Source organism: Lepisma saccharinum, chromosome 2 (assembly GCF_977018435.1).
Source record: "Lepisma saccharinum chromosome 2, izLepSacc3.1, whole genome shotgun sequence".
NCBI classification, from domain to species: Eukaryota; Metazoa; Arthropoda; class Insecta; order Zygentoma; family Lepismatidae; genus Lepisma; species Lepisma saccharinum.
This window is the reverse complement of record NC_139230.1, coordinates 9280428-9304704: the sequence shown is the minus strand read 5'-3', so window position 1 is coordinate 9304704 and position 24277 is coordinate 9280428. Positions and strand designations below refer to the sequence as shown.

General features: G+C 35.7%; 1 pseudogene; it reads right to left on the bottom strand.

Moving 5' to 3' along the window:
• Nucleotides 1-3007: 3007 nt before the first annotated feature.
• LOC145981245 (rhomboid-related protein 1 pseudogene) overlaps nt 3008-24277 on the bottom strand; it is a 31639-nt pseudogene continuing 10369 nt past the window's right edge.

Here is a 24277-nt window from a genome sequence, read left to right as displayed (position 1 = left end):
TGCTTCAGCTATATCCTCACACCTTACACTCATTAGTGTGTTCATCTGAAAGAGTATCTATTTTTGGAAGGCTTATGATTTCTGCCTTCGATATGATAATAAAATAATTCCTGGAGATCTTAATGCAAAGGTAGGCCAGGACGTTCGGGCTGGACTTGTGATTGGAACACAAATCATGCACCAGCACCACGAGAGTATTGGTAATTGTCTGCATGCTAGTTTCGTTGTAAGAATAAGGTGCACCAATTTAGATGGATATGTTTCTGGCAATTCTTAATTGCTGGAAATCTCTGGTCTTTCTCGCTACATGCATTTTCATCTTCAAATTCGATAGTCAGATTTTTGACCAGTCTGCACTTTGTATTGGCCTTGAAAGGAAGGAAGCAGTTTTGGTACAGGAAGCACTTCGTCTTCTTGCTAACTAACTCATAACCTTTGAGATATCGACAATACAATATTTATAAGAGCGTCCACAATCGTAAATACATTTCCAGATAAAATGTAATATGGCAATTAGAATGATATTTTCTCAAATGAGTTCGCATCTTCATTTCTTTTGTTATACTTGGCGCAGGTGTTACTGTTAAATTTTGGGTTCTTTCAGTTCTTCCGTAATTCAGAAAATGGAGTTAAGAATAAGACAGTATTTGTAACACAAACAAAAGTGTATAATTCCGGAACACAGTAACAGAACAAGTACAACAACTTACATATTGGTATAAATGAAAGAAGTCTCGTCACGAAGAACGGCTATGATATTGAGACATACATGAGAGAAGCAATACACAGACTGATGACAAACAACATTACGTCTTGGTAATAATCTTGGTGTTTTTTGGAAAAGTTAACGTTGAAGTTGTATTTCAAGGAATGAAACATAACTTAGATATGATTGTTGTAAAGACAAAATTGAATCCTGCGATTATGGGTTTGTCTTGGATTGATATTTTCATGCCTGAATGGCGAAACATTTTTGTTTCACATGTTCCTCAAACGGTTGCAACTGCTGTTGAACCATCAGCAATAAAAGATGCTACACAAGTGTTCAAGAGATATTACGACGTCCCGTATTCGCTTAAGGAACCAGTCAAGGATGAATTACAGAAGTTGGTTAGTGACGGAGTCATTGAACCGATCAAATCATCATCGTGGGCTTCTCCTCTTGTTGTTGTTCGTAAGATAAACGGTGAATTAAGGCTATGTGTGTCCTACAAGAACACTGTAAATCCGCAACTTCGTAAGATGGGACATCCGTTACCTAAAATAGAGGACCTTTTCAACAAAATGGTTGGTTGCAGTTGGTTCGTTTCATTCGACCTTCGAAGGGCTTACCTTCAGTTACGCCTATCTGTACAGGCTCAGAAGGTCCTTGTCTTCAACACGGAATTCGGGTTATTCAGACAGTTGAAGCTTCCCTTCGGAGTAAACTCTGCCAGTGCCATTTTCCAAGCCACGATGGAGCAGATATTGATGGGTGCAGACAAGGTTTCCATTTTACAAGACGACATTTTAGTAGGAGGAGTTACTCTTGAGGAGTGCAATGATAACGCACGAAAGGTGCTGAATCTTTTCTCCGATTATGTCGTCCGGATAAATGAACAAAAGTCTGAGTTCTTCGTGCAAAATATGAAGTATCTGGGACATTCTCTTTCACAGGAGGGAATTCGTCCTCTGAAAGAAAACATTGATAAAATAATTCAGTGTAAGCCACCCACTAATGTTGGCGAATTGAAGTCATTTCTCGGTATGGTCACGTATTACGCTTCGTACCTGCCAATCCTAGCTGACTGTGTTGCCAATTTATATGATTTGTTGAAGAATGGGGTACGCTGGTCATGGACAGATGTTCATCAGAAGGAATTCCAGGATGTCAAGGATCTGCTATCTAAGGACTTAGTACGCACAGTATATGATCCTTATAAAAACTTATACCTGATGTCGGATGCATCTCCTACGGCCACGGGAGCAGCCGTAATGTACAAAATAAACGGAGTGCTAAAGCCTATCATGTGTATGGCCGGTACTTTGTCTGCTGCGGAAAGGAACTACATTCAATTAGAAAGGGAATCACTTGCATTAGTCCGTGGAGTCAAATACTTTCACAAGTATCTCATTGGACGACATTTTGTTGTGTTCACCGACTCGAAACCTTTATCTCACCTGCTGGATCCTAGAAGTAATCTGCCTGCTTTAGCCATCAGCAGAATCAACAGATGGAATTTAGTATTGGAAGAATATGACTTCAAAACTGTTTACAAGCCTCATGTTGAGTTGGCTGATGCGCTGTCTACAATTTGTGTTGCAGATGATCCAGTTCATGATTATTATGATGATTTCGCATGTCAGTTGACAGCTGAGCCGGTTGTCCTTAATCTTATTGAATCTTCGGTGTTGACGCGCATTTCGCTGGAATCACAACGTGATCCTGAGCTTTCTAAAGTCTTCGAATATGTTCAAGGGAGATGGCCACAATTCATCCTGCGAACAAAAGGTCATTTTCTCAGAAAAATATTCGACAGGCGATATGATGTCCACATACAGAAGGGATGTATTTTCGTGGGCGAAAGTCTGTTCGTCCCTCAATCTTGTATATAAAGTGTCCTAACTCTATTGCACAAATTCCACCAGGGAACATGCAAAATGAAGGATGTGACACATGTTTGCGATACAATAACAGGCCCAACGTACCGGGTACCGCATTCGAAACGTGGCCTATTGCATCGCAGCCTTTTGAGCGTGTTCATCTTGATTTCTTCCATTTCTCAGATATGAATTTCCTGTTGCTGGTTGACGTTTATTCTCATTGGATATCTGTATGGAGAGTGAAGAATATGCAATTGGACACCCAATTGGTTATTTAGATGAATTTTCTTCATGCTTTGGATATCCGAAAACCTATGTTACAGACAATGGCCAACCATTTGCATCTTCAGACTTCGACTCTTATTGCTCAAAGAGGAATATCAAGCTTCTTCACTCAGCTCCGTACACCCCCCAATCAAATGGTCTAGCTGAAAGGAATGTTGGGGTGGTGAAAAATAAATACTATAGTTGTACTGCTGCACAGAAAAAATTCCGGTGCTGGTGCAGCTATGTTCCATATGATAGCACCAAGCATTATTATGCCAAACAGGACTATGCTAGCCCACCAAACCGTCTTTTCCCAAGGTTGAACCTGTAGGTTCTTCAATACGTTGATCCCTACCAGCAGTCCAGCAATTGCCCCAGCTACATGAGCCGCATATCCAATCTGGGTGTCCACCTTTATCACATATCTGTTGTATATAGCAGAACCAAGATCGACACCAACTAGTGGCAGGAAAACTAAAAGCTGCAGGATGGCAAACCTCATTTCTGACCAATTCATTATTATTGTTGCTAAATGTGCCGCAATTATGGCATAAACGCCTCCAGATGCACCAGCCAGGTACACATAAGAATCGGATATCGACGTCCCAAGAGAGCCTGCGACGACACCTGAGAGGTAGATAATAAGGACACGCCACCAGTGATACACCATTTCCGGTGGGATCCCCAGCATAATTTGCACCAGCAAATTGACAAGTCCCAACATGGACAAACATGTAAGTAACAAACCGCCAAGCTTGGTAACGTCTGAAAGGGTTGAACATGAGAACTGTCCCTGCAGGACTAAATCGATCAAGCCTTAAAAAGAAATCTTATCTAAGAACTATTTCTTGCTGCAATATTTAGTCAGCAGAATCTTGCATGTGATATCCAGATTTGCTGTGTACCAATCCTTTGGTTTCTGCTGTTCCTTATGCGGTCTGTCCCACAGAGAAGCAATGATCGTAACACAACATCGTTTTGAACATAACTTTCTTACCAATCTCCATCTACCACAGCGGATAGATTAATGTTTTTACTTTATGTTAATATTGTTGAATAGTGTTCATTACTGCAAGACTAGTTACGCTGTATAACGATCAAAATGTGTGTTTTATTAATGGAACACTTGAAAGTAATTCCAAGATAATAAAAAGACTGTTCTTCATTTCAATTTGAGAGCACAATTACCACTCCAAAAGTATCCAATGTTCAAAAATGTATTCCTAAGGCAAAACAAGAATGTATATTGCTCTTTTGAGAGATGGACATGAACATACACTCTTGTTAATGGCCAGTTAACTGGCATTAGTATCCAATAGAAGTAACATGATACGTTAATAACTACAATTTTGGAAGACATGTCATACTGCATGAAAAAATGCATTGCTTTTCAACATATTCTGTCGAATTATTCCTTTGTTTAAAAAATGTCACAATCTTGGTGGAATTCAATGTCTTAAATGAAATAATGTTGATTACTATTTCGATAATGTATGTTTTTTTGTAACAATGCAGATTAAAACGTGTAAAATTCCACGACTGAATGGGACAAGAAAGGACAGAGAAGGGGAGAAAAATAGACTAATGGTTTTGCATAGTACTTACTGACAGACAGAATGGATTGTTCATTCATCTGTTTGATTTTCTCACCATTCATTCCCTCATCCTCATCTTTGCGATTAGCCAAAATTGGCAGAGAAGCGAGGGAAAACAGTCTCCCAATCCTCCAACCACCTGTCGCAACTCGCATCAGCTTCACCCTCTCACCCAGCTACTAGTCAGTCCTTTCTAACTCTGGCATCTCTATAACAGTGCAGGCCATACGTTCTCAAGTCTTGAATATTACTCCAACGCTGATGTTATTTATATCCCATTAATTTTCTTAGTTCTTTCTATATACTGACTCTCATTTGCATTGTGATTTAGTGCTGGGTACGGTAATGTCCTTACTTCTTTAAGTGCATATTACGGGAGATGTAACTATTTTGTTCTTGTAGCAATAACCTTTTCAAAGATTTATCCAAAATGCATTAAGTAAACAAATTAGTCTGTGTGTCTTTTAAAGAAATGTATACATATCTGGTAGCTTTTAATAATTACTACTTGTGCTAATTTGCAAGCCATTGGAAACTTACATTCGAGTAAAAGTTGATTTGGCAAAATATGATAAGATGATAAAGCAATTCATTTTTGCACACCTTATATGATTTCATTCATAATGAGAAACTTTTCTTAATTTTCAAGTAGTGGAAACCTATTGTTTCACCTGCCTTCCTTGTATGTATGCCTAGTATTTAGCGTCAGTTGTGACATATTTTGATGATTTTGATGATTTTTTTATGGATTTTATAGCATTTGACGATGATCTAGCCCTATTTTTTGCTCAATCTTATTTTGGGACCTTTTTTGTAAGGCGGTGGAGCTTTTCTTTGTAGTTATGCCATGATCTTACGTGATATAACTTAACCTATTCACTTTTTTACTGCCTTTTACGGGTTAAAATAACCTACAAAGTGTAAAATGATTGTTTCTACGCAACCCTTGTAGGTGGACCTAGTATTTAACCTCAGTTGTGACATATTTTGAAGATTTTGATGATTTTTTTTAAGGATTTTATAGCATTTGACGATGTTCTAGCCCTATTTTTTGCTCAATCTTATTTTGGGACCTTTTTTGTAAGGTGGTGGGCCCTCAACGTAAACGGCTACGGCCCCTTTTCACGATGTATGTCGTGGCCTTGGTTCAATGCCCCAACTACTACTTTTGGAGGGGGGCCACAGTTAAAGGGGCCAACTTACTCCACAAAAATTTCACCATATGATATTTCACAGGCGAAGCTAACCTACAAATAGAAGTTGACAACACTGACTAGTACCAAGAAATTTGCTTCACAACCCCCCCCCCCAATTTTTTTTTTAATTTTGCCATATGATATTTCACAGGCGAGTCTAATCTACAAATATAAGTTGACAGCGATCTATGCTGTAATATTTTGTTGCTAAGTAGATAAGTATGCAATAAGATGGAGAGTTGGTGACAAATTAGTACGCTAACTGGCAGTAGTGGTGGTGCAGTGTTGATGCTCTTGTTACCCCCCTGTTTTTTCTAGCATACTGATCTATTGCATGCTAACCAAAAACTCTTAAGCAATATTGGGAGACAGGCTTGTTTTTTGTAATGCCATGGACGGAAATATGCATACCTCTGTCTTCCACATGTACGTAATGCGATTTGAGGGGAAGGGGGTCAATTAACCTTATGGCTGACAATGTTTCTATAAAATAACAATTCCTATGAACTCTGTAAATTTCCGAGCATATGTTGTATTCATATTTTTACTTATCTTCGAGTGTACATTACAAAAAACAGATTTTGGCTAACTCGTACCGTTTAAGAGATAAACCTACTTACGGTCGCCATTTTGAATTTCTGAGCATAGGTTGTATTCATACTTTTACTTATGTTCGAGTGTACATTACAAATCTGCAAACAGATTTTGGTTATCTCGTACCGTTTAAGAGATAAACCTACTTCCGGTCGCCATTTTGGATTTCCGAGCATAGGTTGTATTCACACTTTTACTTATCTTCGAGTGTACATTACAAATCTGCAAACAGATTTTGGCTATCTCGTACCGTTTAAGAGATAAACCTACTTCCGGTTGCCATTTTGGATTTCCGAGCATAGGTTGTATTCACACTTTTACTTATCTTCGAGTGTACATTACAAATCTGCTAAAAAAAAAAAATTGCCTGTTTCTCTCCGTTTTAGAGATATTCCAAAAAATATATATATATTTGATAAGCGACAACAGAGCCATCTTTATGCAAATGTTGGAACTCGATGAATGCTTGAGGGGGGACAAGTTATTTTTTTCAGTACGTCAACATTTTTAACTTTTATTGCCAGTGAATGGGTTAGGTGACTTGCAACGACGAAGGCCTTCTAGCAATACGAACTTAGCTTAAGTCGGCGTAATTCGCTAAAATATCTTGAAATTTGCATATTTCTCATACCGCCGTATCATATTCCATTAGACCTCTTCAAGAAAATGCGCACAACAGCAAAAGAGGCGCTAATGGAGCCAAGCATACAGTGATATGAGAATATACAAATTGTCGGTTTCTTCGATTCAGACAGATGGATCGAATTGAAACTGGGATACTTTGATTTTTTTTTATATATGATAGCTAAAATAACAGAGATTTTGATTGGCTAATAATTTATACGTGGTGTTTTCTGATTGGTTTAAGTAAGCAAGATTTCTATTGGCTCTTTAAATCTATATAAGTCAGAGCACAGTGCTGATTTCTCACCTTTGCTGGATCGGCAGAGGAACCCACATCGCGGGGGATAGAACCTGAACGGGCTCCACCAAAGTATAGGAGACTACAAGCATATAATTTCTCGGAAAAAGGTCATAGAGTTTTTCATAGGGAATAGTATTATCAGGTTGAATTTTAAGTTGGTGATATCCCATTAAATTTTATATAAAAAATTTAAATTTTATATAAATAACATATCTGAAATGTCTATCGTTTCTTTGCTCATATTTTAAAGCATATAAAAAATGGAATCACCTACCTGTTTTACTCGTAAGAATGATAAGATCGAATGTGTCACTTGTGGGAAACTAATTTCAAAGAATAATTTATCGATACATAAGACAAGGTGTAACGGAGCAAATCGTTTGTTACCTTCTAAAGCCTGTGCTCAATGTGGAAAAGAAATTAGCATTCGAAATCTAAGTAGACATTTGAAAATTTGCAAACCATCGACCGGAGAAGGAACATTGAAAAGAAAAATTGATTATTCTGAAGCCGATGCTTCTGCTCCAAAACAAATTAAATTAAATAATAAATATAAACCAGTTAGGTCTGCATTTAATTGTCGACTTCAGGATTTATCATTTACGTCGGAAGCAGGCCGTGACATTCCTAGTTTCTTGCGTGAAGCAAAAACTTTTGTACTGAATACTTTGAAAAGTAATCTTGAAAATAATTCCATAAAAGTATACGTTGATTTATGTTCCGAATATGAGAAAGTCGATGGTACAACAGAAGTTTTTTATCATCGTACCAAAAACCAGGCTTTTTATTTGGCAGATGTTGAAAATTTGGACGAGTTTTACTCTAATCTGTCAAATGAGTTGATTATGAAACATGACGTTTTCGAGGCTAAGGGGTCGGGGTGGTCTTTATGTGGCAGTCCTCATACATTAACCATTTACGTGAACAAATTCATGCCTTTTTCTGCATCGAGCTACGTTCCTCTACCACCGAACATTCAAAGCAAGAAAGCAGTGTTAAATATTCAAAATAATGACTCAAAATGCTTTCTTTGGTGCATCTTGGCAGCTCTGTATCCCGTTCATTGGAGAAATAATCCAGAGCGAGTTAATCATTACAAGCAGTACGAGACAGAGTTTGAAAATATAATGTCTAGCATTGAATACCCCGTGGCATTGTCAGACATATCAAAGTTCGAGTCGTGCGCACGAGATTCTGATGGAAAACGCATTACTATTAATGTATATTCTTATACGTCAGAAAAATATTTTGTGCATCCCATCAGGATAAATGATATCAACGATAATAATGCTCATATAATTAATCTTCTTTTAATTTCAAACAACAATATTCACCATTAATGTCTTATTCGCTCACTATCACGACTAATCAGAAGTCAAGCAACGAAGTATGCAAATCACATCGAGGTTTGTCCAAGGTGTTTGACAACGTTTAATGATCGAAGAGAATTTAATCACCAAATATATACCGCACGGCAAATTGCTATTGAAAAACGTGTCGAACATGAAATATATTGCGGTGACAACAAACCAGCTCGAATGTTGATCCCCAAAAAGAACGAAGTCGAAGAATTCAAAATGTACAAGGCTTTGTTTGATCATCCAGCCATTATCGTCGCAGATTTGGAATCATTTCTGAAGTCACTGTTCTCCTGCAAACCAAATCCAAAAATGTCCTCCACAACGCCATACCAGCTTCATGAACCAAATAGTTTTGGTTACACTGTCATACGACAAAATGAAATAAATAAACCATATGTATACCGTGGACCGAATGTTATCGAACACTTTTTTGAAAAGATGGAAGAGGAGGTTGAGAAAATTGGCAGCTTCTTGCAAATATCCAAACCGATGAATTCGTTGACACCAGAGGAACAAAAAATATTTGATTAAACTGTCGAGTGTCCAGTGTGCAATCAATACTTCACAAACGAGAATCGTAAAGTGTTTCACCATTCGCACACAGACGGTCGTTTCATCAGCGGAATCTGTAATGCTTGCAACCTCAAAATTCAAAGGCCCAAATTTGTCCCCATATTTTTTCATAATGGATCGAATTACGATTATCATCACTTAATTCGGAAACTTGGATATGACACACAAAAAATAGATATTCTTGCTCAAAATGAAGAACGATACATTTCTATAAGTAAGAAAGTTGAGATTTCGGGGACAAATGAAATCATAGAGATGAGGTTTCTTGACTCATTTAGATTTCTCTCTGCAAGTTTGGACGCTCTAGCAAGTAAACTCTGTGACGAACAATTCAAAATTACGAAAGCTAGTTTTCCCAACATAGATATAAAACTGATTAGAAGTAAAGGGATTTATCCGTATGAATACGTAAACAATGAATCTAAATTTAATGACGACACTCTCCCTCCTCAAAACGAATTCTTCAGTCAACTGAGAAAAGCAGGAATTACAGACAAAGAATACGAATATGCCCAACTGATGTGGGATAAACTAGAATGTAAAACAGTAGTGTAAAAGGCCATATTACTGGAGCGAGAAAGTATGAGGTATTGCCTGTATTAAAATTAGGTCAAAATGCCTATAAAATCTTATTGCTCAAGTGTCCTCCTCTATCAAATTTAAGATTTTTAGATTGATTTGGCTACACCTGTATCTGTCAGATTGTTATTCATAAGCTTGTTAAAAATATGTTTCTCTCGACACTGTTTTGGCTTCACTTAAAATTAATCAATAAAGCTCATGAGAGTTTTTTGATTACACAATAGTACACTGTAAAGTATAATCTTAAATACTTGTTCAAAATATTTTTGTACTATTATGTTAATATGTTGACCTGGAATGTTCTGAATATTTTAATTTAGGACCAGGCTCAACTTATATATCTAATACTTAGACAATGTAATATGCAGAGGTCTTCTAGAATTGCTCTGTTTGGTTTCGCGTAGGTATTTTTATTTTGTTGAATCTCTCAGTTTGGTTTCGCGTAGGTATTTTTATTTTGCTGAGTGTCTCTGTTTGGTTTCGCGTAGGTATTTTTATTTGTTGAGTCTTTTAGTTTGGCAGATACAGCGATATACAAGATCGATACATAACACACGCTATTAGGTCATTGCCTTTCTATGCCCGTGCAGACATGCAATTGTACTAGGTCAGTGATTCTGTAGGTCACTGCTTCTGTGGATCAATACTTATTCTATCTTTGTGCGTGTGGGCTATTAGTTTTTACAACCTGTCATTTATTAAGTATAGAATTTTGATTTGAACCCCAAGAAATCTGATATAATAAACCTAGGACAAATAAAAATACCCACACACTAAATATATACACTAAGTATACAAAACATATTGCTAAACCCAATTGATATTTTATATTAAGTATAGAGTTTTAATTTAAACCCCAAGAAATCTTATATAATAAACTAATAATAAAAAATATTAACATATTAAATATACAAAGCGCATTATTAAACACAATTAATATTTTATATTAAATATAAAGTTTTAATTTGAACCCTAAGAAATCTTATATAATAAATTAATAATAAAAATGCCAAATCAAAAATATTGTAATCAATGCAATAAAAATATATCTAGCCCTAATTGGGCTAAGCACCAAAGGAATTGTGATCCGGATAAATGTAGAACACTTACAAAAATATGCCCAAAATGCCATAGAAAATATAACATGGAATATTTCTTATATAAACATAAAAATACTTGTTATGTACAGCCTTCTACATCTTCATCTGGTCTAAAAAGGAAACTTGAAACATCTAATAATACTAGATCAGCAAAAAAGCCTCGCAATACACCCATCCATAGCAGTTTTAATAGCCAACTCAAAGATTACCGTTTTATATCAAAGCCAAAATGTGATATTTAGAATTTTTTAAACAAAATAAATTCTGATATGCAAGCTATTCTAAATAAACAAAATAGCTCTTATAAATTATCTTTCAAATTATTTACACAATATAAGAAATCAAATGGCACAAAATTTACACAGCCTCACATAACAGAAACTGTAGCTATATATTCAAATACAAATTTAGACAAAATAATAAGCAGGTTCATGAAGCAATTAAATATTAAACATTCTGAGTTTGCTGCTAAAGAATCAGGATGGAGTTTATGTGGAACTGCACACAAGTTACATATTAATATTTCTAAATTTAGCCCACTACAAGGTTCTACATATCTGCCATTAGCTGCCAATATTAAAAACAAAAAAGCCGTGGTTAACATAGAAAATAATGATGAGAAATGTTTTTTGTGGTGTATTTTAGCTGCTTTGTTTCCAGTTTTAAATAGTCCAGAGAGAATAAGTTATTATAAACAACATGAACATAATTTTGATGATGCAATGGATTGCTTAGAATATCCAATGTCTGTTCAGAATATTGATAAATTTGATAAAAAGGCCAGAGATATCAATGGTAAACCATTATCTATTAATGTATTTATTTGTTCTACTGGTGCTGGGAATTGCTTGATAGAACCTCTCATAATTAGTACACTTGATGATGATTTTGCTGTTCCGATTGATTTGATTTTAATTGAGGGGGATGGCACATACCATTATACTCTAATACACAGTCTTGAAGCTTTAGTAAGAAAACAACTAGACAAATCTAATACAATATACAAGTTTTGCCGAAGATGTTTAACTGTATTTGATGGTCAAAAAATAGTAAATGGGGTTCGTGAACGTAATACAGAAATTGCTAAAAACAAGTTAGTTGAACATTTAAAATATTGTGGCAACCATAAACCTGTTCATATGGTTATGCCTAAGCCAAATGAAAATGCAAAATTCAAAAAATTTGAAGCCTTGTTGGAACACCCAGCATATATAGTTTGTGATTTTGAATCAAACCTCAAACCCCTTGCATTCTGCAGCCCAGATCCTGATGAATCTTCAAGTACATCATAGCAATTACATGAACCTTCTAGTTTTTGTTATATAGTTATACGGGATGGTGTTGCTAGTGAACCACACTTATATATGGGATCAAATGCTATCAAAGAATTTGCACATAGAATAGAAAATGAGTGCTATGACATAGCATCTAATATATTATTAAAATCAAAACCTATGATGTCTTTAACAGAAGAACAAATTCAAAATTTTAACAATACAGAAAAATGCCCGGTATGTGATTTTAAATTTTCAAATACAAATATCAAGGTAAAACACCAATCCCATACAAATGGTAAATTCTTAATGGCTCTGTGTAATAACTGTAATATTAAGATCCAGAGACCAAAATATGTCCCAATATTTTGTCACGGGGCATCCAATTATGATTTTCATCATCTGATCAGGTAAGAGGGGTTTGACAAGCAGAATTTAAATATTTTAGCAGAAAATGATGAGAAATATATAGCTATTAGCAAGATAATTAAAGTTAATGGTGTTCCTATTCACTTAAGATTTCTTGATTCATACAGAATTTTGTCGGCTAGCTTGGCTACTCTGGCCAGTCAATTATCTGATGATCAATTTAAAATTACTTGTGACACATTTCCAAATCAGGACTTGAAATTAATTAGGCGAAAAGGTGTATATCCATATGAATATGTTACAGATTTTTCTAAATTTAATGAGTGTGCTCTGCCACCACGAAAAGAGTTCTACAGTAAACTCAGGGCATCCAAAATCACTGATGAAGATTATCACCATGCTCAGTTGATGTGGACCAACTTAAAATGTCAGACACTTGGTGATTATCACAGGGAATACTTAAAACTTGATGTAACTCTCTTAGCCGATATACTTCAGGCATTTAGAAAATCTTCAATAGAAAATTATAAGCTGGATCCAATTTATTTCTACAGTGCTCCAGGCCTAGCATGGTCTGCAATGTTTTTGAATACTAAAATGCAATTGAATGTAATCCAAGATCAAGATATGTATCTCTTTATGGAACAATGTATAAGAGGAGGCATGGTGCAATGTTCTCAAAGATATGCCAGAGCTAATAACAAATATATTCCTGATTATGATCCATCACGGCCATCAAATTATATACTTTATGTGGATGCCAACAGCTTGTATGGTCATGCTATGATGGATAAACTGCCATATGCAGGGCTTGAGTGGGTTGAAAATTTTAGTATTGGGGATCTTCAGGATTTTGATGACAGTCACTATGGCCTGTTCTTAGAGGTTGATCTGACAATTCCTGATAATTTACACAACAAGTTTTCTGATCTGCCCCCAATTTCTGAGGTTAAGTGTTCACCTGGCTCTAAACAGAAGAAGCCAATGATGACTCTGGAGCCAAAACAGGGTTATGCAATATATTACAAAAACCTTCAGTTCCTGATGCATCACGGTGTTCAAGTGACCAATGTTGGCAAAGTCTTGAGGTTCAGGCACTCAAGATGGTTGAAGCCATATATTGATACGAACACAGAGCTTCGAACATCTGCAGTAAGCCAATTTGATAAAACTTTGTTTAAATTAATGGTCAATTCAGTGTATGGCAAAACTATAGAAAATATTAGAAAGCATAGTGATGTTAAATTAGTTACCGACCCCAGCCGGAGCAAAAAATTGGTGGCAAAGCCTAATTTTAATTATAGAAGAATTTATGATGAAAATATGACACTTTTTAATATGAAAAAAACAAAGATTAAGTTTGATATACCTATTTATGTAGGGGCTGTGATATTAGAATTGGCCAAATTACATATGTTAAAACTCTATTATGTGTTAAAACCTTTTTATGGTAATAGTATAAAATTAATGTACATGGACACAGATAGTTTTATTCTTGATATTCAAACAGAAGATGTTTATAAAGATATATCACAGCCTGAATTGTTTAAATATTTTGATACTAGTGAACATACAAAAATTCAACCCCACAACAAAAAGGTGCCTGGCAAGTTAAAAGATGAGACCCTTGGCGATGTTATTGTAGGATTTGCTGGGTTAAGGGATAAGATGTATAGTTTTGAGACATCCAGTGGTGCTGTTGGCAAAAAAGCCAAGGGTATTAGTAGAGGAACTGTAGACAAAGAGCTCAGATTTGAAGATTACAAAAATTGTCTCAAGTCACAGAGTTTAATCAGAACATCAGAATACAGAATCCAGAGTGTGGATCATTTGTTGACCACAAATGATCTAAGAAAAGTGGCTTTAGACCCACATGATGATAAGAGATGCATTTTATCATGTGGCGTACATACTCTACCATGGGGTCATTGTGACTTGATAAGTGGGAATCAATGCCCAAACACAGAGCATGATTTGAAATAAATAAACATGCCAATGAATTTATTTGGATTAAAAAAAAGCTATTATGGACTTGCCAACACCAGCACCTTCTCCTAATATACAATCTATAATATCTAAACTAAGTGGTTTGTTAATTATTCATCTAAATAGCATACTTACAGATGTTGATGATAAAACAGGTAAAACATTATACATATTTAACAATAATTTAAACCATTACCAATTATATATAGGTGGTCAATTACAATTTATTACAAATCCCGAGGGTGATGTCAAGGTTTCAGTAGGGAGAAATATTTATAGAATTAAGCACTCAAACATGATTTCTGGCACTGTATATACTGTCTCTGCCGGTGACTGTTTATATATTGAGGTCCCGGGATATTATGACAAGCTTATACCTTTTTTTATAGAATTAAGAATTAGATATTTTATAATAAATAACCACTGAAACAAAAAACAAAAATGCCTAATGATATATTTGGCCATCCAAGGCATGAAGATCACGGTGATGAGATTCTGATGCTTGGTGTCAGAGTCAAAAAATTAAGAAATGATTTACAAGCTTTACAAACCACACTCAATGCCAGTCTTCAACTAGAAATTACTAATTTACAATCACAATGCATGGACCCTCTTCTTAAAATTGATTCAGAACTTAAATTATTGCTTCAAAAATATACTGACTTGGCAACATTGGATAATTTTCAAAGTTTAGAGGAGGCTGTAGCAGCTCTTCAAGCTATCAATTCTGAGCAATTAAAACAACAACTAGAAGAGCAAATTGGTAGTGTCCAGACACAGCTCCAAACAATTGTCAAAAGCATAAAGTCACAAGAAGATTTTGATCTTGTAATTTCCACTCTACAAGAACAAATTCAATCACTACAGATACCTAATCTGGACCCTTTGAACAATGCCATAGATCACCAAACAGATCACCAAACTTGAAAACCTCAACACTGAATCTGAGCTATGTCATTTTCATCATTTGATCGATGATATCCAAACAAACCTTGAAATTTTACAACAATCAACACCTACTCAGGCAGACATAGCCCTGCTTCAAGATGCTATGCGTAGTGTGGCTGATGCTTCTGAATTAAATGCTGTGAAATTTTCCCTTGAGTCTTTGCAAAATACTGTAGCCAATCTGCTTACATCACATGAACTTAAAAATATTAAGAGAACAGTGAATCGCATACTAAAATCTGAAGATATCAAGAATATCCAGACAGAGATCAAACAGCTTACTCAGACAGTGGCTACTCTACCAACTAATCAACATATTAATGAACTGCATGCTCTGTTTGAGGATATCAGAAGACAAGTCCATGATCTTACAGCCCAAAATTCAAAATTGGCTATTGTTGAAAATCTACAGCAAATTGTAGCCAAAATCAAGCAACAGCTAAGGACCATGGAATCCAACCAAGCAAATGCTCTGTCTGTCTTTGCCACTCACTTCAAGAGATTGTGCAACAATACAAAAACTTGCTGTAGACATAAGAATCAAACCAGGCTACGATGAGATTGTTAGGACTATCAATGAGCATCTTGAATCTGTAATAAGTAGATTGCTTACAGCAGAAAAAGAAATAACTGGCCTAATCGAGAATCCTAAGCATACAGTAATTCTTGAATTGTACAGTATCCCCAACAAAGAATATGATTCACCATTTACACCAGGTGGCAAACTGTATATGCTGTCCCCTGCACAATTTTATTACCAGTTTTTTGTTGGGGGCACACTCAGACCAATCAAAATCAAATATTGGCTACAACCACAGGCTCACCACTACCCTACCTTATCAATAACCAATGATGACAACAAACCAAAGGTCACTAGTGTAGAGTTAGAGGATTTTACAGATCCCAATACATTAGAGACAGCTTATGCTGATGATGGTAGTTCTCTTGAATTTAATATAGATATAGGAGACAAATTATATTTAGAAAATCCTGTAGTATCAGCTGCTGAACACCCCATAGTTGCAACATTCTTGTTTACATACTATGTCTAGACAAATTATTGTTGATGAATTTCACAAACCAGCCAGACATAACTATAAGCGACTCCTAGTGATTACAAAAGGCATAGATGATTTATGGCAGTGTGACTTGGTTGAGATGGCCCCTCATGGGGAACAGCTGAAAACCTTAGACAAGATCAACAAAGGCTACAAATATATACTTACTGTTATAGATACATTTTCAAAATATGCCTGGGCTTTGCCGCTCAAATCTAAGACTGGAAAATGTGTTACAGAAGCTTTCAGGACAATTATTAATCAGAGTGGAAGATCACCACGCTATCTACAAACAGATAATGGCAAAGAATTCTATAATTTGGTGTTCCAACAATTTATTAAAAGCCAGTCGATAAAACATTACTCGAGTTACAGTGATCTCAAGGCCTCTATTGTAGAAAGATTCAACAGAACTCTAAAAAATCATATGTATAAACAATTTACCATTCAAGGTAATTATAAATGGCTTACTATCCTACCAGAACTTCTAGATAGATATAACAACTCAGTCCACACCACAATCAACATGAAGCCCTCTGAGGTAACTTCATCTGATGAGCAGTAATTGATCAGCACTGTTTACTATCCTAGATATCAGCCAACAACCAGAAAAGCTAAATACAAAGTTGGTGATCAAGTAAGAATCAGCAAATATAAGCACTTATTCAAAAGAGGCTTTACCAGAAACTGGAGTACTGAATTATTTACAGTGGTTCAAGTTAAACCTGGGACCCGTAACACATATATAATAAAATACTATCGAGGAGAAATTCTCAAAGGCAGGTTTTATGAAGAAGAACTCAACAAAACTAAACAGCCTGACACATATCTTATAGAAAAAGTCATCCGCAGAAAAGGGAACAAGATACTGGTCAAATGGCTAGGTCTTCCAGAACACAGCTGGATCGAGGCAGACAAAGTGATACTATGAACACCTGAGATGTTATAAAGAGACTACCAGAGCCTGAACAGCAGACTAAGAGAAATGGCAAGCTGCTGCCTGATAATATCAGATGTCTTATTGTTGGGCCATCGGCTTGTGGTAAAACTACACTAATGATTGATATTTTTTTATTGGCACCCAACTGGTTAGACTGGAAAAACAGGCACTTGTATGTCTTCTCTAAGAGCTTAGAACAATTAAAATATCAGCAGCTGATGAAGCTATATGATGGACTGGATATAGCCACTTTTGAATCAGATGTTAAGCCACTTAATGAATGTCTCGATAAATCTGTTGTTGTGTTTGATGATATTATACTGGAAAACCAAAACAAAGTTAGAAATTTTTTTACACAGAGCCGACACAAAAACATAGATTGCTTCTACCTGGCACAGACTTTTTCTAAAATACCAAAACAGCTGATAAGAGACAACAGGAATTTTATATGTGTATTTCATCAAGACCATACCAACCTCAAACACATACATGATGAATATGTAGGTGGTGACTTGAGCTACAATAATTTTTCTAAGTTTTACAGTAGGTGCTGGAACCAGGACAGTTATGGGTTTGTCACAATTGATATGACAAGGAAACCTAATAGTGGTAAATATAGAAATAAAATTAACAATTTTCTAGACATTGAAACATATATAAATAACCATGAAAAGACCAATTATTGATGATCTTAAATTAAGATACTATCTTGTAAAAAGATTTAAGGGATGGAAATTAGATAACCGAGGTATCTATGAACAACACAAGCGCACAGAACAGCCTATTATTGATGCTATTAGTGAACTAGGTAAAAATATCAAAACTGTTACAGAGCAGAACCAAAATTTGATCACAGAGCTTGTGCCGGTAGCTGCTAGGAACATATTAGATTATCCAATCACGCCACTTTATAGTATTCACACACCTAGTCCTGTTCCTCCTCGAAGAATTGAGGCTAATCAGGATCCTATTGAATAGGGTCTTCTTGCTCAAAAATATTTAAGCACACCTAAAAACTACAAAGATGAGTTTTTTGGTTTATATGCTGACACAGAGCTTGATGGTAGCATCATACATAGAATTGGCAATTTTAGGGTAACATTTATGGGAGATGATCTAATTGTATATTCAGAATCTCATCTTGGAGAAAGAGGTGCTTTTGTTAAGTATCCTGGCACACCTGGATTTTGGGAACTGATGACTCGTAAGAGACCTGGCAGCTATACAGATCAAGACTATGAGCACTACAAAGAAATATTAATAAAAGCAGATGCTCTATACCAGAACAATGATCCCACACAAAAAAGAGTCAAGTCAAGCAGTGGAGCAAAATACAACAACTTAATCAAGCCCATATGGTCACAGATCAAGACAGGTAGTGGGATCAAACAGTACAACACATTGCCTAAATAATTTGTCTGGGTTGATGATGTCAGGAAACTTGTAGATAGGTTGCTGGTTATAGCTGGGGAAGAAAATGCCGGTAACCATACTTTTTACAATGAAAAGTTTGGAATTATGGACATGATAAGCACAAAATTGTCTAATTTTATAGTCAATGACACTAAGGGCATTGGATACCTTATAAAAATTATAATAGTCTACCACCTAAATTTTGGAATATCTCTGAGAGTCGAGGGCTAGTTAATGACATTATAAACAAGCTGCCATTTGAGCTACACATACCAGGCTATCAGTATTGTAGTCCAGGTACCAAACTAGATCATAGACTAAACAGAGGGGACCCTGGTGTTAATCCCCTAGATGCTGCTTGTAGAGACCATGACATAGCATACAACACACATACCGATCTTGACAAGCGACATGTGGCAGACAAAAAATTAGAAGAGGCTGCATTTGGTAGATTTGTAAGCAAAGATGCTTCTTTGGGTGGGAGAAAGCAGCATTGGGGACCACCATAGCTATGAACACTAAACAAAAACTGGGGTGGGGGTTGTAACAGATTAAATAAATTGGCTACAACTTAATTGAATTAGTTAATCCCAGAATATGTATATAATAAACCAACAATGAAGGCCAAGGGTGTTATGTATCAGATACCTTATGCAGGTCTTAAATCTCTTAAAACTATTGATAGTCTTCTAACCATAAAACAGCGCTAGAAGAAAAGTTCTTGTCTTGCCAAGGGCCATGGTATGAAATTATTACTTAGTACCCCCCAATTTAAAAAATTACAGCAATCTAGAAAAAAATCACAAATAGGTGGCTTCATATTTAATATCCCAGCTATTTTAGCAGCACTCGGTGCTGTTGGCAGCTTAGCTGGGGGATCGGCTGCCATAGCAAAAACAGTAATAGATGCCAAGAAGAATAAGGCTGAATTAGATGAACAAAAGCGCCATAATCTAGCTATGGAAAAAAAAGCAAAGGTGTTAAGAGAGTTATGAATAAGTTAAAAAAAAAATAAGAGCCGCTTACCAACCAAGATATTGAAGCTTTAATCAAACCACTGGGTATCAAACATTTTAGAGGTGTATACATGTCTGATTCTTTACCAGAACAACCACTCAAAAAAGAGTGTGGCATAGTCAATTTGGAATAGTACAAAAATCAGGGCACTCACTGGATCTGTTATCTTAAATATTCAAACAATGAGGCATTTGTGTTTGATTCATTTGGAGGTATTCCACCTGAGAATTTAGTAAAATATCTAAAATCAAATAATCTTTATTACAATAATGCCCGTGTTCAAAACTTCAAAGATGTTAATTGTGGACATCTGTGTTTATCTGTTCTCAGATATATGTCTCAAATAAATAAACCATCAATTGAAAATTTTCAAAAAGCCTTGTGGTATCTGAAGCATCATGGGAGTATTCCATCTCACCAGCCAAAATTTAATATTGAAGCTCAGACTACATGATGATATAGTATATCCCAAAACAATAGCTCTTAGAGCATTCTTTGGCATGTACTTGATCCCCAATATTACACACCACAACAACACAATTGCAGTTGGTGACCAAAACATTGTCATTACTCCAGGGCAGTATAATCTGTCTACTCTAAATGCTCAGTTACCCACAGAGTAGAGATTGTGTCTGCTACAGAGACAATAGATCTGGGTACTATAGGAGAGCTATTAGGCTTCGAGAACAACACAAAACTTGAACCAGCCATCAAACACACTGCTATTAATATACCTAAATTCTTAGCCATAGAGACTCTGAATATTCACTGTAATGTGGCCGAGGGAATGATTACCAAATCAGATGGCATAGGCACTCACAAACAAACTGGCATCATTGCAACATTCAAACCTAACTCTGAATTTATGGAGCCAATCATCTACACTCCATCACCAACATTATATTTTCCTGTGTGCCATAATAGAATAGACTACATTGAGTTGATGGTCACTAATGAAAAAGAAGAGTTAGTTGATTTTGCTGGAGCCACAACAACTGCTATCATAGAAATTAATATTTAAATAAAAATACATACAAAAAAAATGGAAAATATTGAGAGTTATGAGCTACAATCATTCCCCCCAAACCGGAGGACCTTTGCAAATTTAAATCAAGCCAACACAGAGATTGAGGTTGACCTTGATGTAGGGGATGGCTTTATACACCCCCACAGAGCAGGCCTATATATCAAGTTTGATGTTGTAAAGCTCGATGGTACAGATTATCCAGCTAACTCAAATATAAGACTGGTAGACAATTTTGTGCCACATCTGTTCTCTGAAATTGAGATCAGAAAACATGGTGTTGTTATAAACAGAGTAGACTACCCTGGTATTACCTCTACAGCTTTGGTCACACTAAAATTATCCAAAACCGAGGCCTCATACTACAAAATAGGTGGATTTGAGGCTGGTGATAAAATAATGTCTAAGAGCCACACTGTACTGTTTCCTATGCGCCTGTTACCTGGATACTTCTCAGATTACAAAGACATTATGTGGAAGGGTGGTTTAAGAATTACATTTAGAAGAGCTGCCAATGATAATAATGCATTGATGAGGTACAGTACATTAAACTCTACTGGGGCAGCTCTGCCTAATACTCCAACTGATGAAGGCAAATGTCTTATTCAGACTATGGAGCTAAGAATTCCAGTAGTTGAATATGAAGCCAGTTATGCTCTTAAATACAAGGCAGATATACTAAAAAAATCCACAGGTGCCTTTACAATTTTATATATCAATGTGTACAAAAGCCTGCCACCGGTAGCTATTATGAATTTGATGCTACAAACTCATTCTCCAGTATACAATATGACATGCCTGATTTTGTGGTGGTACTGTTTCAGACTGGAAGAAACAATAACCAAGAAAAAAATTCAAGTAAATGTGATAGCTGCTACATCAAGAACATATATCTTAAAAATGGCAGAAATGAGGTGTTACCCAGAGAAAATTATAATTTAAACATGTCCAAGGATGATTTTCTTAAATTATATGAGGCATTTACAGCATACAAAAGAGTCACAATTGGGAATACTGACATGTATTACTTACCAGATGAATTCAAAACACAGAGACCCACGTTTGTAATCAACACCTCAAAAAGAAAACAGGTTGTGGTTAATGACAGGACAAATATTAAAATTATCTGTGAATTCCATGATACACTCCCTGATGACACCATATGTAGTGTTATTCTTATAGGTGAAAAATCATATGTTTATGATGTAAGAAATGAGAGAGTCACACAGCAATTCTAGAAGACCTCTGCATATTACATTGTCTTAGTATTAGATATATAAGTTGAGCCTGGTCCTAAATTAAAACATTCAGGACATTCCAGGTCAACATATTAACATAATAGTACAAAAATATTTTGAACAAGTATTTAAGATTATATTACAGTGTACTACTGTGTAATCAAAAAACTCTTATGAGCTTTTTTGATTAGTTTTAAGTGAAGCCAAAACAGTGTCGAGAGAAACATATTTTTAACAAGCTTATGAATAACAATCTGACAGATACAGGTGTAGCCAAATCAATCTAAGAAGGGGGGTCATACTTTCTCAAAAACTTTTTCTGTACAAAAATCTTAAATTTGATAGAGGAGGACACTTGAGGAATAAGATTTTATAGGCATTTTGACCTAATTTTAATACAGGCAATACCTCATACTTTCTCGCTCCAGTAATATGGCCTTTTACACTACTTAAAACATTCGGAAATTATCACAACACATACTTGAAATTAGACGGAACAATACTTGCGGATGTTTTTCAAACATTCAGGAAAACGTCAATGTCTATTTACAAGTTGGACCCTGCGCATTTCTTCAGCCTCCCGGGATTAGCGTGGTCTGCAATGTTGTTGCAAACAAAAATTAAGTTAGAATTATTAACAGATGTAGACATGTTACTTTTCATCGAGAGAGGGATTCGAGGTGGGATGGTACAATGTGTACAGAGACATGCAAAAGCCAACAACATGCACATGGAAGAAAAATATGATGCAAATAAACCATCGAATTACATTTTTTCATTGATGTTAAATATGCTATGGTACAGAAACTTCCTTATGGAGGTTTCGAATGGATAGAAACAACTTCCATAAATATTATTGATTTTGACGATTGTGAATTTGGTTTCTTTGCAGAAGTGCATATTGAATTTCCAGACAATTTGCATGATATTTTTTTCCGATTTACCACCGGCACCCGAACTTAAATGTCCACCTAATTCTAATCAACGCAAGCTTTTATTAACTTTGGAGAAAAAAGAAAGATATGTTCTCCATTACAAAAGTCTACAGTTTTTGATTAAGATGGGTGTTAAGGTATTGGATATTAGAAGAGTCCTCAGGTTTAAACATTCCGAGTGGCTCAAACCATACATTGAAACAAACACACAACATAGAACAGTTGCCACTTCCGATTTAGACAAAGATTTTTTCAAATTGATGAATAATGCTGTATATGGAAAGACAATGGAGAACGTGAGAGATCACGTGGATGTGAGATTGGTTTCAGATGAAAATAAATGCAGTAAGTAGGTGGCTGATCCTAGATTTAAATCACGAAAAATTTACAACGAGAATCTGTCACTTTTCAATCTAGATATAAAAGTGATAAAATTATGAAAACCAATTTATGTGGGAGCAACAGTTTTAGATTTATCGAAACTTCACATGTTTCAATTTCACTACAATGTTATGCATCCTTTCTACAACGATAGCATTTCATTACTTTACATGGACACCGACAGTTTTATTTATAACATTAAAACATCCAATCTATATGAAGATGTAAAAAATCCGTCCTTGCTTGATTATTATGATACTTCGTCCTACCCTCAACCGAACAGATTTGGAATTCCATCTATTAACAAAAACGTTCTAGGTAAATTAAAAGACGAGTGTAACGGTGACATAATTCTCGAGTTTGCCGGTTTGCGTTCCAAAATGTATACATTTAGAACTGACAGCAGAATCACGAAGAAAGCTAAAGGTGTTGGTAAAAATACTGTACGAAACAAACTTTCATTTCAAGACTATATTGATTGTGTGAAGGAATTGAAGAAGCAGCTACGATTGGGAAAAAGAATCCAAAGTGTAGACCATGTGATTACAACAAACAAAGTTAGGAAAGTAGCATTAGATCCACATGATGATAAAATATGTATTCTGTCTTGTGGGATCCACACGTTGCCTTGGGGGTACTATCGTTTAGATAGTAGTGAGAAATGCATACAATGCACTTAAAAAAAATCTTACTGCTGGCAATATTTCTATCATCACAAGCAAATAAAATAACCATGCCTATGAACCTGTTTGGCTTCAGGAAGCAAGCTATGGAAGTGCCCGTCCAGCCTACGTCGTCGTCGAGCTTCAACGAACTCCTGCCTTCCATGCTATCTAAACTTAACGGTCTGTTAATTATACACTTGAATAGCATTTTGACCCAGTACAACGAGGATGTGGGCAAAACCTTCTATGTATT